Source organism: Mya arenaria, chromosome 17 (assembly GCF_026914265.1).
Source record: "Mya arenaria isolate MELC-2E11 chromosome 17, ASM2691426v1".
NCBI lineage: Eukaryota > Metazoa > Mollusca > Bivalvia > Myida > Myidae > Mya > Mya arenaria.
The window spans coordinates 20,806,347-20,818,678 of NC_069138.1; the positions used below are offsets into that span (position 1 = coordinate 20,806,347).

Sequence of the window (12,332 nt, forward strand, 5' to 3'; positions counted from 1 at the left end):
TAATAACCAGCAGGTAAACCCTGTTGATTTTGAGGCCAAAGGTCAAGGCCGTTGTGACACCAAGCTGAAATTTGTATTCTGATCAATTATTAATGAATTACTAAGGTCCAGGGATTTCAATCTTAGTAGGCAGGTTGATAATGACCAGCGGAGCAACCCTATTCAGTGCTCCAGCCATGATTTGAAAAGGGCAGGGTGGAGTTTTGAAAAGGGCAAGCTACATGAGTCGTGTAGGGGCAATTGGGGGAGGGGTCCACCCCTGTCAAGTTGTTTTTTTTTGTGTTTTTTTTTTTTGGGGGGGGGGGGGGTCTCCCCCTAGAATTTGTTTTGTTTTCATACCATACTCAATTTAAATCATTTTCCATGATTTCCAGACTTGAACAAAATGGTGTTTATTTCTCAAAATTTAGAAGGGTGTATTTGAATATCAAAATTAAAATTTGTCTTTTTGTCTGTGGTAGTATGATTGTACTTGTCTGGAATCTTCTTTAGTGCAATGTCACATATTTCTCAAAAAAAACCCATGTAAAATGAAGAAAAAAACAAAGACAGTTAAAATTTGAAGCAATCAAATATTTTTTTTTATAAATACACAAAAAAACGAATCTTAGTTTGGTACGATCTGGATTGGGTACGAATGTTACATTCAGCCTGGCTGTTATTTAATTGTCTTTGGTAAAATAATGTTTAATATGCTAATGTTTTAGAATAAAATGACAATAAAAATCACTGCCCTTGCTTAAAAATCACTTATAAAACATAGAACATTGATAAATTAACTCCGAAATTCGTTCTGACAAAATGGCGGTTTCGGCGATTTTTGACATGATCGTATCCATGATAGGTAATAGCTACATAACGCATCAACATATATTTGTAGGAAACAAAGAAATTTTCATCATGAATATTTTACAAATAAGCTTTCAAAACATTTACTGAAAAAGTGACGTATTTGATTGTGTTAGCGCCACCTTTGTTATGTTTAATTCGGCAGTGACCGTCTGCTTCAAATCAACAATGTTTAAATGTCTCGTCTGTACAATATAATTAACAATTATTTTATAAGATTTAATTGTGCTTGACAACATTTTTCACCATCCCTTCGCATTTTCTATCGCATTTTACGAACTTTCATCATTGAATGGACGAATTCTCAATGTATATTCTGATTGGCTGACATTCAATAGCTCCGCCTCCTGCAGATGTTTCCCTATTTGGCTCTTCTTAATTATTGGATTAAAAGATGACCGATTATGAATACACAGGTCGTCTGCTCACTACACATATACACAATTAGCTGTCATATGACTTGGACAAGGCACATGAGAAGCTGAAAGCGCAGTGCGGCATAATTTAAGCAGTCAATGTGGGCATGGTGACACCTAGCGGGAACACTGAATTGTCATAAGTATTACGTAATTTGTCTCAATTATGACAGCGGATTAAGGGCTGCCAATCTTTTACAATGATTTCAATAGTAAAAAGGGCACTTACGGGATAATTGATGCTATTAAAGCATTTGTGAAAAGGGCACTACTCAAAAAAGGGGCAGGGCGGTCAGAAAAGGGGCACGGGCGCTGCGCCATTGAAAAACGGGCTAGCTGGAGCACTGCTATTGATTTGGGGTCAGTTGGCCTATGCTCAAGGTCATGGGGACATTGAGCTGAAAATATGTCTTCCCATCAACAACTGATGCTTAGGCTGAGAAATTTTAAACTTTGTATGAAGGTTGGTAATGACTATCAGATTACACTGTTAAGGTCAGGGGGTCAAAGGTCAAGATTGTGATTACCTTAAGCTGAAAATCTGTCTCGAATAAATAACTAATAAACGCTTAGGCCTAGAGACGATTTGATCCACTAGATCATGCAGTGACTGATCATTTCTATGTAAATACTTCGCTCTTTTAAAATGATTTAGATCAATATTCCCAAACTTCATGGGAAGGTATGGTATGCCATCATGAATATATGTAACCTTGGACCAACAGATAGGCATACAACCTTGAGTAAGTTACATCTGAGAGTAGGATTACAATTTATTGTTGTTTGCAAAAACTAAGAAACAGTATGATACTTTATTTTAATGTATCGATACACCAATTGGTTAATCACAAATACATCCACCGTTTATGCATTCCCAGCCGTGTTTGCATTCGCCAAACGAACTGCAGTCCCCTGCCTGTGCGCATGCTGTAATAAAAGACACGTTCACGTCAATACATCAGATGAGGAATCACGTAACTTAAAGGGGTTCTCACAAGAGTATCCACGGATCTCAACCGATGTAAACACACAAAAAGTGACGTTAATATATAAATAACTTTTTTTGACAGAAACTATATTAAAATATTCCTTTGCCTATACTGCTATTTCTTGTTTCTACACGTGTGAATACTTTAGATTTGCTTTTATTTTAATGATGCAATCCCTGACCAGAATGTCAACTAAACGAACTTGAAATAGAATGATTAATTTTGGCCAAGGATATCATCATTAAAATCTGTGTAGTACACAACCTCTGTTAATATTGATCTTAAAGGCCTAGTTTAAGGAATGTTTGGCATGATAATCCCCTGCTGTGCATCTCCTGCTAATCGCACTGGTGTCACAGTAGGGGCCAATTCCCTGTGTTTGGTTTATTGGCTCTGGGCCATTAAGGGTCCATTATTATAATATATCGAAAACTGCAGATACTGAAGATCTGATAAGACAATGAGGCAATAAGATTAAGATCAATTAACAGAGGTTGTGTACAAATACACGTTGTTTTTTTTTTGTTTTTTTTGTTGTTGTTTTTTTTTTTTTTTTTTTTTTTTTTTGGGGGGGGGGGGTCACTTATAGAAGGCTTAAACTAGGCCTTTAAAATCGGTCACTCTAGGCTCCTACTGCCATGTTTGGGGTCGCCTGTTTGGCAACACAGTCAAATCTTCTTTTCGGAATCACAATAAATAAATTATGTGAATCGTTAAATATATATTTCCTATGTCTCTTGCTCATTTTTGCATCGATGGTTTACGACGCCATGTTGATTTTAATTTGAATCTCCGCTCGAAGATACCGATTTTAGCCGGACTTTGCACCGAAATTTGAAAACTACATGTACGCAGTTTAATATTCGAAAGCAATCAGTATCCACGAACTCACATTGAAGACTATATTTCAATTATGGGCGAGTGAACAAACGCTATTGGTTTACATATCGCCGTATTAATTAAAAAAAATATACTTCGAAATAGAAAAATGCTTAAATGTCAGAATCAAAATCACGTTCCAGGGAAACAACCGCGGATATAGATAATCTAGTTCTATACCTGGTAAGGTGTTGTTTTATGTCTTTCACGGAGCGCCAGAAATTTCACATGATATTTTATTTTTTTAGAATAACTTACACGTTACCTGTGAACGACATCTTATATTACAAACAGTGTTAACTTTAATATTTTAACCAATTGAAAACAAAAATAGTTTAAGAACACAGAAAAGCATGAAATTAGATTCCACAATTTAACTCGATGTTAACCGAATTCCGGACTGAAGTATTCGGACAATAAAAAACGACAAGTGTTGAAAACAGATCAAACGAGTATGTATTATCAAAATGGATTCCTGATATTATTCTTGAATGAACTTAATGGAACTTTATGCCTATTGGTTTCATATTGAATCGCATATAAAAAGACTCCTTTATATACATAATTAATTTATAAATATTACATAATTGGCGACCATCCCCAAGTGTTTTTACTCTCCTTACATTCATTATACTGTTTCAAAGTTATCACTTACTCGAAACACACTGGCACTGGCTATGCACACATCCGGTTATCTGCCCATTAGGACAGCTCAGAGAACACGTGGATACGTCGTCATGGTGACACTCGGCGTCACAGCTTAGCACGAGAGCTGTTTGATAGTGTAGAATAAACACTAGATTAACATGATGTGTGTGCAATTGTAACGTTTCTTCCCTAGCTAGCTCGGACACGCTACCTTAAACTACAAACCTATTCTCGGACTGCATTGTCCCAAAAATTAAGTATGAACTTAGTAATATATACACGTGATTAACAATGATTGCTTACAAAACCAAATGATTGGAAATAATTATTATGGTTCCGGAATCAATGTTCAATTATCCCAAAACCAAGAACGCACAAACAGAAACACTACAACACCTATGCTATAACTTCAAACAAGACCAGCATACAAAACCATTAAGAATATAACTTCTTTCGTATCAATTTATGATTTACTAGCTAAATTTAGACATTTAATACTAAAACCATAACATCAGTATTAAATACACGAAATCAACCTAAAAAAGTAATAGCGATAAAGCGAAAATAAAATACTTTATAAATTTCACTAAAACAGAAATGTTTATTTTCCGGGCTCCGGACTACATGATTCCGGGAACATTACACAATTACGAGCAATTATACTGAGCACGGTGCTAGGTGAGTTTCAGGTGACTCTGATTATTTGACCCTCGGAGAGTTTTGAAACACCAACGCTTTTGCTAAAGTTTCATGTGACTCGGATTGTTTGAATTTAAAAGGTATACACACAGGAATCAGTGTGTGTATACCACGTGATAAATTGCGTCATAAATGTTACGCCGGAAGGCAATGTTTTGCTTCGAATGAAGACTTTAAACAATGATAACTTTTCTATTTCTTCAGCATTTTAAATGAAACATAGCGTAGTCTATGCCCCTTACGGAGCCCTGCCTTCGGCCTTTTACCAAAGTTTGATTGAGAGTGTAGATTCTTTAAACACTTCGACAAACCTTTTAACAATACGGTCGTCTGACGAAGCACTGTCAAAACAATATTTTGGAAACAGGTTTGTCGAAATATTTGATGAAACTAATCACCTTATAAAACTCCGGTAATAAGATGAAGGCGTGGTGGCTCTTTAAGCGGCATAGACTGCCCTTTGTTTTATTTAAAATGGTGGGGTAAATGAAAAGTTATCTTTGATATAAGTCTTCATACAATAATGACGTAATTTATCACGTGGTATACACACAGTGGGAATGTTCATTTAATAATAAGTTTATTATCATATTACCTTTTCAATGACGGTAAACAAATTGTGAACATGACAGAAAGTGAAATGAGTATTTTAGTAGAAGAGATAAGGCCATGCCAATTTGTTTTATGTTTAGCGTCGACTCTTACTACGAAAACCTATCTAGTCCATTCTGGACCATTTTCAATTGTTAGATAGATTTTTACTGCAAAATGAGTTCAAACAAAACTTAACTTAAGTGTGTTGATCATGGGAATCACACAGAATGCAGCATTTTCCGATATCAAATGCCAACAATGTAGTAAAAGGAAATTAAATTTCGGCAAGATCGTTGAACATTTAAATGTGTGTTGTTTTTTTTAAATCTGGAAGCCCTAAACCTACCCGTCCGCGGACGCTTAACGTAGAAACTATTTGGTATGGCCTAAAGCAGTATCATTTATGGTGTTTGCATTGCTTTAGTATATTATACAAGCGGAATATTGAAACTGTGCATTTCAAAATATACAAGTTCTGGAAAAAACACAATAGAAATAGCAATTTCTAAAGATGGCTGAATTCTGAAAAATATTTATAAGAATTGAGTATCTCTCTATATAACAGTTATATATATTTATTTGTCTCAAATAGTAAGGTGAACATCATGGAACGGCTTTACGTTATTTGCGACAAATTTCGTTTAAGACAAAGTTTCCTTTTTTTCGGCTAAATTATATATTAAGGTTAAAGATAGTACCATCTTAGTTATACACTACATATAGTATAAATAGTATATGTAGTTATATATCTTACTAATAGGCTAAAAAATATAAATATCGTCCATGAACGGGAGTGCACATGTTAGATTCATCTCAACCCGAGCGTAGATGTTTGTTTTTTTTGCGAAAATGAGGTTTACCGTAAAATACACTGCGCGAGGGTTGGGATGAACATTTATTCCACCTCAGATAAGTAGATCCAAAAATTTAGCCATGCTGGAAATTTATATTTTTCCCATGGACTGAGATAAAACAATTCTATCAATCCAATCATCAATTATTCTTATCAACGCTGTGTGACAAGAATGATTTTCTCGAAACCCAGATTGAAATTCATGTATGATATTCGTATTTTTTAAAAATGTTTTGATTTGATCTGCCATATGCCGTTCAAACACCTTTGACAGTGTTGGAAGGATAGAAATTGGTCTATAATTATTTGGATCATTGCGACCAGAAGATTTATGTATAGGCAAAACCTTAGCCTCTTTAAATGAGTCTTGGAATATTCCTAGCCGTATGCTATTATTTATAATGGACGTTAGAGGTATAACAATACAATCACCACATTGTTTTAGTATATTAGGCCCTATTCCATCTAATCCTGTAGCTTTCGCCGTATTAAGCTTATCAATATACATTTTTACCTCTAATGGGGTGATGTAAGATATATCAAAGTACTGACCCTTTAGCAAACTATTTAATTTAGTACCAAGTTTTGAAAACTGTGTTTCATCGAACACTGATTTACTGATACAATCGGATACGTCAGTAAAATGCTTATTGAACACGTCTAATATTTATGCATCGCCAACAACATTATTCCGTCAGATATCAATATAGTCAGAACAGCTGTCTCGTACCATGCAGATATAGTCAGAACAACTGTCTCGTACCACGCAGATATAGTCAGAACATGGTACGAGACAGGTGTTCTGTCTATATCTGCATGGTACGAGACAGCTGTTCTGACTATATCTGCATGGTACGAGACAGGTGTTCTGACTATATCTGCATGGTACGAGACAGGTGTTCTGACTATATCTGCATGGTACGAGACAGGTGTTCTGACTATATCTGCGTGGTACGAGACTGGTGTTCTGACTATATCTGCGTGGTACGAGACAGGTGTTCTGACTATATCTGCGTGGTACGAGACAGGTGTTCTGACTATATCTGCGTGGTACGAGACAGGTGTTCTGACTATATCTGCGTGGTACGAGACAGGTGTTCTGACTATATCTGCGTGGTACGAGACAGGTGTTCTGACTATATCTGCGTGGTACGAGACAGGTGTTCTGACTATATCTGCGTGGTACGAGACAGGTGTTCTGACTATATCTGCATGGTACGAGACAGGTGTTCTGACTATATCTGCGTGGTACGAGACAGGTGTTCTGACTATATCTGCATGGTACTGGCAGATCTCGTACCATGCAGATATAGTCAGAACACTTGATACACACAAATAACATAACAATCATAAAACAAGATCAAATAAAATATACCTGAGCATATTCCACAAAACTTCCTACAATGTATGGCTGACCAGGCGACATATTCCCCTACACAGATATAGTCTGAACCATAGGTGGCACAGTCGGAGTCCAGATCCTCACACACCTCTTGAGCTACTGTTGTAGAACCTATAATATCCACATGTTTCAAATCAAACACTTTTAATTGTATGAATACATCTTGTAAAGAAATATTTCGGGAGCACAGAAAAAACTTATGCAATGAAAAAAGCAGATTGATTAAGTGTGTTCATTGACTGTATTGATAGGTAAAACTCTTTACACTCCCCGTTTTACCGGTGTCTTGCTTATGCGGTGTGGTTTGAAAATCACTTTCAAAGTTCGTAGATGACTGAGTATTTGATGCCTAGTACATACAACTCCAATCGTCATTATGTAAATTTTATGTTGTAGATTCGACAGTGTTTAAGTTTAACTTAGTTACGAATCTGTCTCCAGTAAGTTACCTTTACATACACTTGTTTTTTTTCCAGAGATGCGAATAAGCACCAGAGCATGTATTTATTCTATGCTTTTTGTTAATATATCTTGTCATTTTCATTTGACATTTTCCACCATCTTACATTTTTTGGTTCCCGTATTCCTTAATATAGGTAGCGTATCTTTTTCTCTTCCGGTTCAAAACTATCTGAAATGACGTCATATTATGCTTATCACGAGACTCTTACGTAAACACCATTTTTTCTTAAAAGAAACAGAAAAGATGTTGAATTTTGGCGTTATAATTTGTATTTCTAAGTTTACTTCAATCATGATCATGGAATTTGTTTCTTGGCGAGTGAAATTGGTAAAAATACAGTCGAACCCCGTTGGCGGCTCGACCTCGCATAGCTCGAATTCCTCGTTGGCTCGAACTGGGTGTGAAGGACCGCTTTCTTTATACTAAAGCTAAGCATTTCCGAGGCTGGTGATATGTTCGCCGGTTCCTTGGAGTTCGAGCCAACGGGATTTGACTGTATTGCTTTTTGTTTTGTTTTCACTCGGTGAAATAGATTTCGGTCGCAATATATTAAAAATATATGTCAAAGATCAATTAAATTTGCTTTATAATGTCCATAGCTGATATTTTGTTACATATTTGGTGTAAATGTATCCTTTGAATTTTGTAACTGTGCGATTCGTACATTGAATAGTCAGACGAGAGTTGTTGATTTATTTTATATTAAAGCTGCACTATCACAGATTGACAGTTTTGATTTTTTCTTCTTTCTTCTATTTTTTGTCTCAGAATCAGCACATTTTAGCATCAGTGCTTTCAATTCAATCATAAACGATAACTCACAATAGAACAGATCTCAATTGTTTCGCAAAACTTTCATTTTTCTTAGTAACGCTTTTAGCCACAAAACGTCAATTTTCAAACCTAAATATGAAAACTGCGATCTGCTTCTTTGTCAGCAATCTAATATGACTGGTTTCCAGACATCAATGCAAAAATTGGTTTCATTCCAAAACAAAAGAAAAAAAGTAAATCTGTGAGAGTGCAGCTTTAAGAGGTACGTAATGTTGTACATTCTTAAGTTTACTTGGTTTTTTATTTAGTTCATTACAAGAGTATAGGCGTACGCAAATACTTCAACAATAGTAATACAATAACAAATAGTAACAAATAGCGAACACGTTTTATGTTTTAAAAATGCTAATCATTAAAACCTTATTTCAGGTCATCTAGAACTGACTTAGACTCCAAACTTATTGGCTGACACATTGTAAACGCAAAATCTGAAACAGGGACTGTGTATCGGATGATTGGCAGTAGGCGGATCTTTAAACACCCGCGAAAGATGAATTTCTTAATGATTAAGTGTAATTCTTACTGAATGCCTATCTGCAATACCATTGGCTGGGAATGTATGTTGTATTCTAAATTATATAGGGTCAACTTTCTTAAAGTTATCAACGTCATCAACGACATTATCGTTATTTTCTAAACATGAACTATTTGAATCAGTCCAGAACAGCTGAAACAGATTTCTAATAGTTTGTTAAAATACCGCAGGTCATAGGTGTATCCATTAAACTTCTAGAGAATTAATGATTTTGAAAGTTAACAACAAAAGGTTTGAACTTTGACAATGTCCTGAACAATCTACCCATTGTGTTGTTGTTTCATTTTAAGTTGTAGATTCATATCACTATATACGTTATAAGGCATAGGCGATATATATGTTGTGTATGTTAATAAAAATTGGGAAAACGTTATAAGTTATGGGGTTAGTAGGTGACCCGATATGGGATATACGGGGCAAAGGAAACTGTAATTGTTATCATACTTATTAATATGGTTCCCTGCGCCCCGTATATCCCATATCGGGTCACCTACTAACCCCTTAACGTATATTTGACTTCGACAACCTGATAACATGTTTAAATGTTTCATTTATTCATCGGAATATTCATCGGAATCGGAAAATAGACGCCATATTGGTAGTATGAAAATTGTTGACCCAATATGGAAAAATATGGGGTCACCGCGTGACCAGTCCTGGACCAATGGCGTTGCGTCATTTATGTTGGAGGCGTGATATATGTAAATGCAGTAAAAATCCGCAATGTTAATGTCGAAGTCGTTGGGACCTCTGGAAGTTCTTCGAGATAACGAACATTCGATATAACCAAAATACAAAAAGAAATGAATAACTAAACCGAAAATAATCTAAAACAAGTTCGACATTACCAGGACATCGAGATAACAGAGTTCGAATGTAGTATGTTGTATTTACTTTTCACGGTAGGTTTAATCTTAAGTAGAATGTAACTAGGAATGTACTTACATAAGATTAATATCCAAGGTAAAATAGGTATCAGCGACATATAGCTAGTCATTTTAATGCATAATAATTCAATCTCCAGCTTAACAGAATTCCATTTTCTTTTGGGAGCATTTCATCTTATCACTAATAGATATAGTTCACAATAGTTCCGCAATATATGACCGTCCTTAGGTGACGTCTGCGAACAAGACGATTACAAAGTTGTTCCTTATATAGCCTGAGTCTATCTCTTTATGCTAGTATATAATGCAACAAAACTCAAGTTTTCAAGCTGCATTCAAGAAATAATGCTGCACTCTCATTAGAACTATTTAAAGAACGATTTGACTATTTACATAATCTGAATCACTGCGCGCATATCCATGATAACCATGAATTATCACATATCTATAAGCAAATTATTTTCACTACGCACAAAAGAGTTTCAGCGAAAATACTCTTTAACTTTATTTTGTTTAACTGAGGTGGGAGAACAAGCATATATCTGCCATAGCCGCTCGTGTAAGATAGGTTCTTCCAATCCTTGCGCATGACGTTCTGTGGAAACTCGGTAAATCTCGTTTCCGCAAAACACCCTGCGCTCTGGTTGGGATGAACCTATCTTAAACTCTCGGCCATGGAAGATACTTATAATCTTACAAGCTTACACGCGCGGTCATAGTAAATGCTTTTTCTATTACCTCAGTTAAACAAAATATAGAAAATATATATTTTCTCGCCGGAACTCTTTTGTGCGTAGTGAAAAAAGTACTTCCATACGGATATTTTTTAATCTTTGCCTGTTAGCAAGATACATGTAACGATTTCCAGCATGGCCAAATATTTGGATCTAGTTATCTGGGGTCGGAGAAAGTAATATCTTACTAATACACTTATTATAGTGGTATCTTACTAATACACTAAAGATAGCAATATCTTACTAATACATTGTACACCTAATACTGTCAGCGCGAAAACAATTACGAATCTCATATCTCCGTAAGTTGGCAATAGACAAAGGTGTTGGTCGGCGCAATGCTCATGGCATTTTATGTAGCCTAGTTCGGCGGCATACGGCTAGCTTATCATAGATGTAAACCATTTTTACAGACGCATGCGTGACTGACCTATATAGCCGTGCTGGAAGGCATACGACAAGCGCATCATAGATGTAGCCCATTTCGTGACTGACCAACTAATTTACAAGAGTATATTAAGTGCACCTTATAAAAACTGCTACTAATTGCAAATCGAAAAGGTATTTTGAGATGTTGAAGCATTTGATAATAGCGCTGTCTCCTCCGCCCCAAATCCACGATTGCTCTCTGAACGTTTTCAGTTTCGGGATCATCAAAAGAATAATTAATGTAAAAGAAGAATGCTCAAAACCGTAACACTCCACTGAAACTGAAGGACATTAAATGTGCCACTGCTATGATTCACAAGTCATCAATAACAGCCGAGTGCAAACGCGTTAGAGTGACTTCACACGCAAATGCCAACAAGTGACGGTGACTTTAAACGCAAATGACAACGCGTCACGGTGACTTTACACGCAATTGACAACGCGTCACTGTGACGTCACAAGCAAATGCCAACGCGTCACGGTGAATTCACACGCAAATGCCAACGCATCACGGTGGCTTCACACGCAAATGCCAACGCGTCACGGTGACTTCACGCGCAAATGCCAACGCGTCACGGTGACTTCACGCGCAAATGACAACGCGTCACGGTGACTACACATGCAAATGCCAACGAGTCACGGTGACTTCACGCGCAAATGACAACGCATCACGGTGACTTCACACGCAAATGCCAACGCATCACGGTGACTTCACACGCAAATGCCAACGCGTCACGGTGTCCTCTCACGCGCTGGCATTTGCGTGTGAAGTCACCGTGATGCGTTGGCATTTGCGTGTGAAGTCACCGTGACGCGTTGGCATTGGCGTAAGAGGTCACTGTGACACTCTGGCACTTGCGTGTGAAGTCACCTTGACTTGTTGGCATTTGCGTAAGAGGTCACTGTGACACGCTGGCATTTGCGTGTGACGTCGCCGTGACTTGTTTGCATTGGCGTAATAGGATACTGTGACACGCTGGCACTTGCGTTTGAAGTCGCCGTGACGCACGTTGGCATATGCGCATGAAATCACCGTGACGCGTTGTCATTTGCGTTTAAAAACCCCGTGACGCGTTGGCATTTGCGTGTAATGTCACCGTGACGCGTTGGCATTTGCGTGT

At 36.9% G+C, this 12,332-nt stretch overlaps 1 long non-coding RNA gene across 1 annotated transcript; it reads right to left on the reverse strand.

The window, feature by feature from the left end:
• Positions 1–2,063: 2,063 nt before the first annotated feature.
• LOC128223126 (uncharacterized) lies at positions 2,064–11,140 on the reverse strand. Its single transcript, XR_008259299.1, has 3 exons — positions 11,042–11,140; positions 3,789–3,905; positions 2,064–2,192 (listed from the first exon to the last, which is right to left on the reverse strand). It is a non-coding gene; the product is annotated as an uncharacterized LOC128223126 (long non-coding RNA).
• Between the last annotated feature and the right edge of the window lie 1,192 nt (positions 11,141–12,332).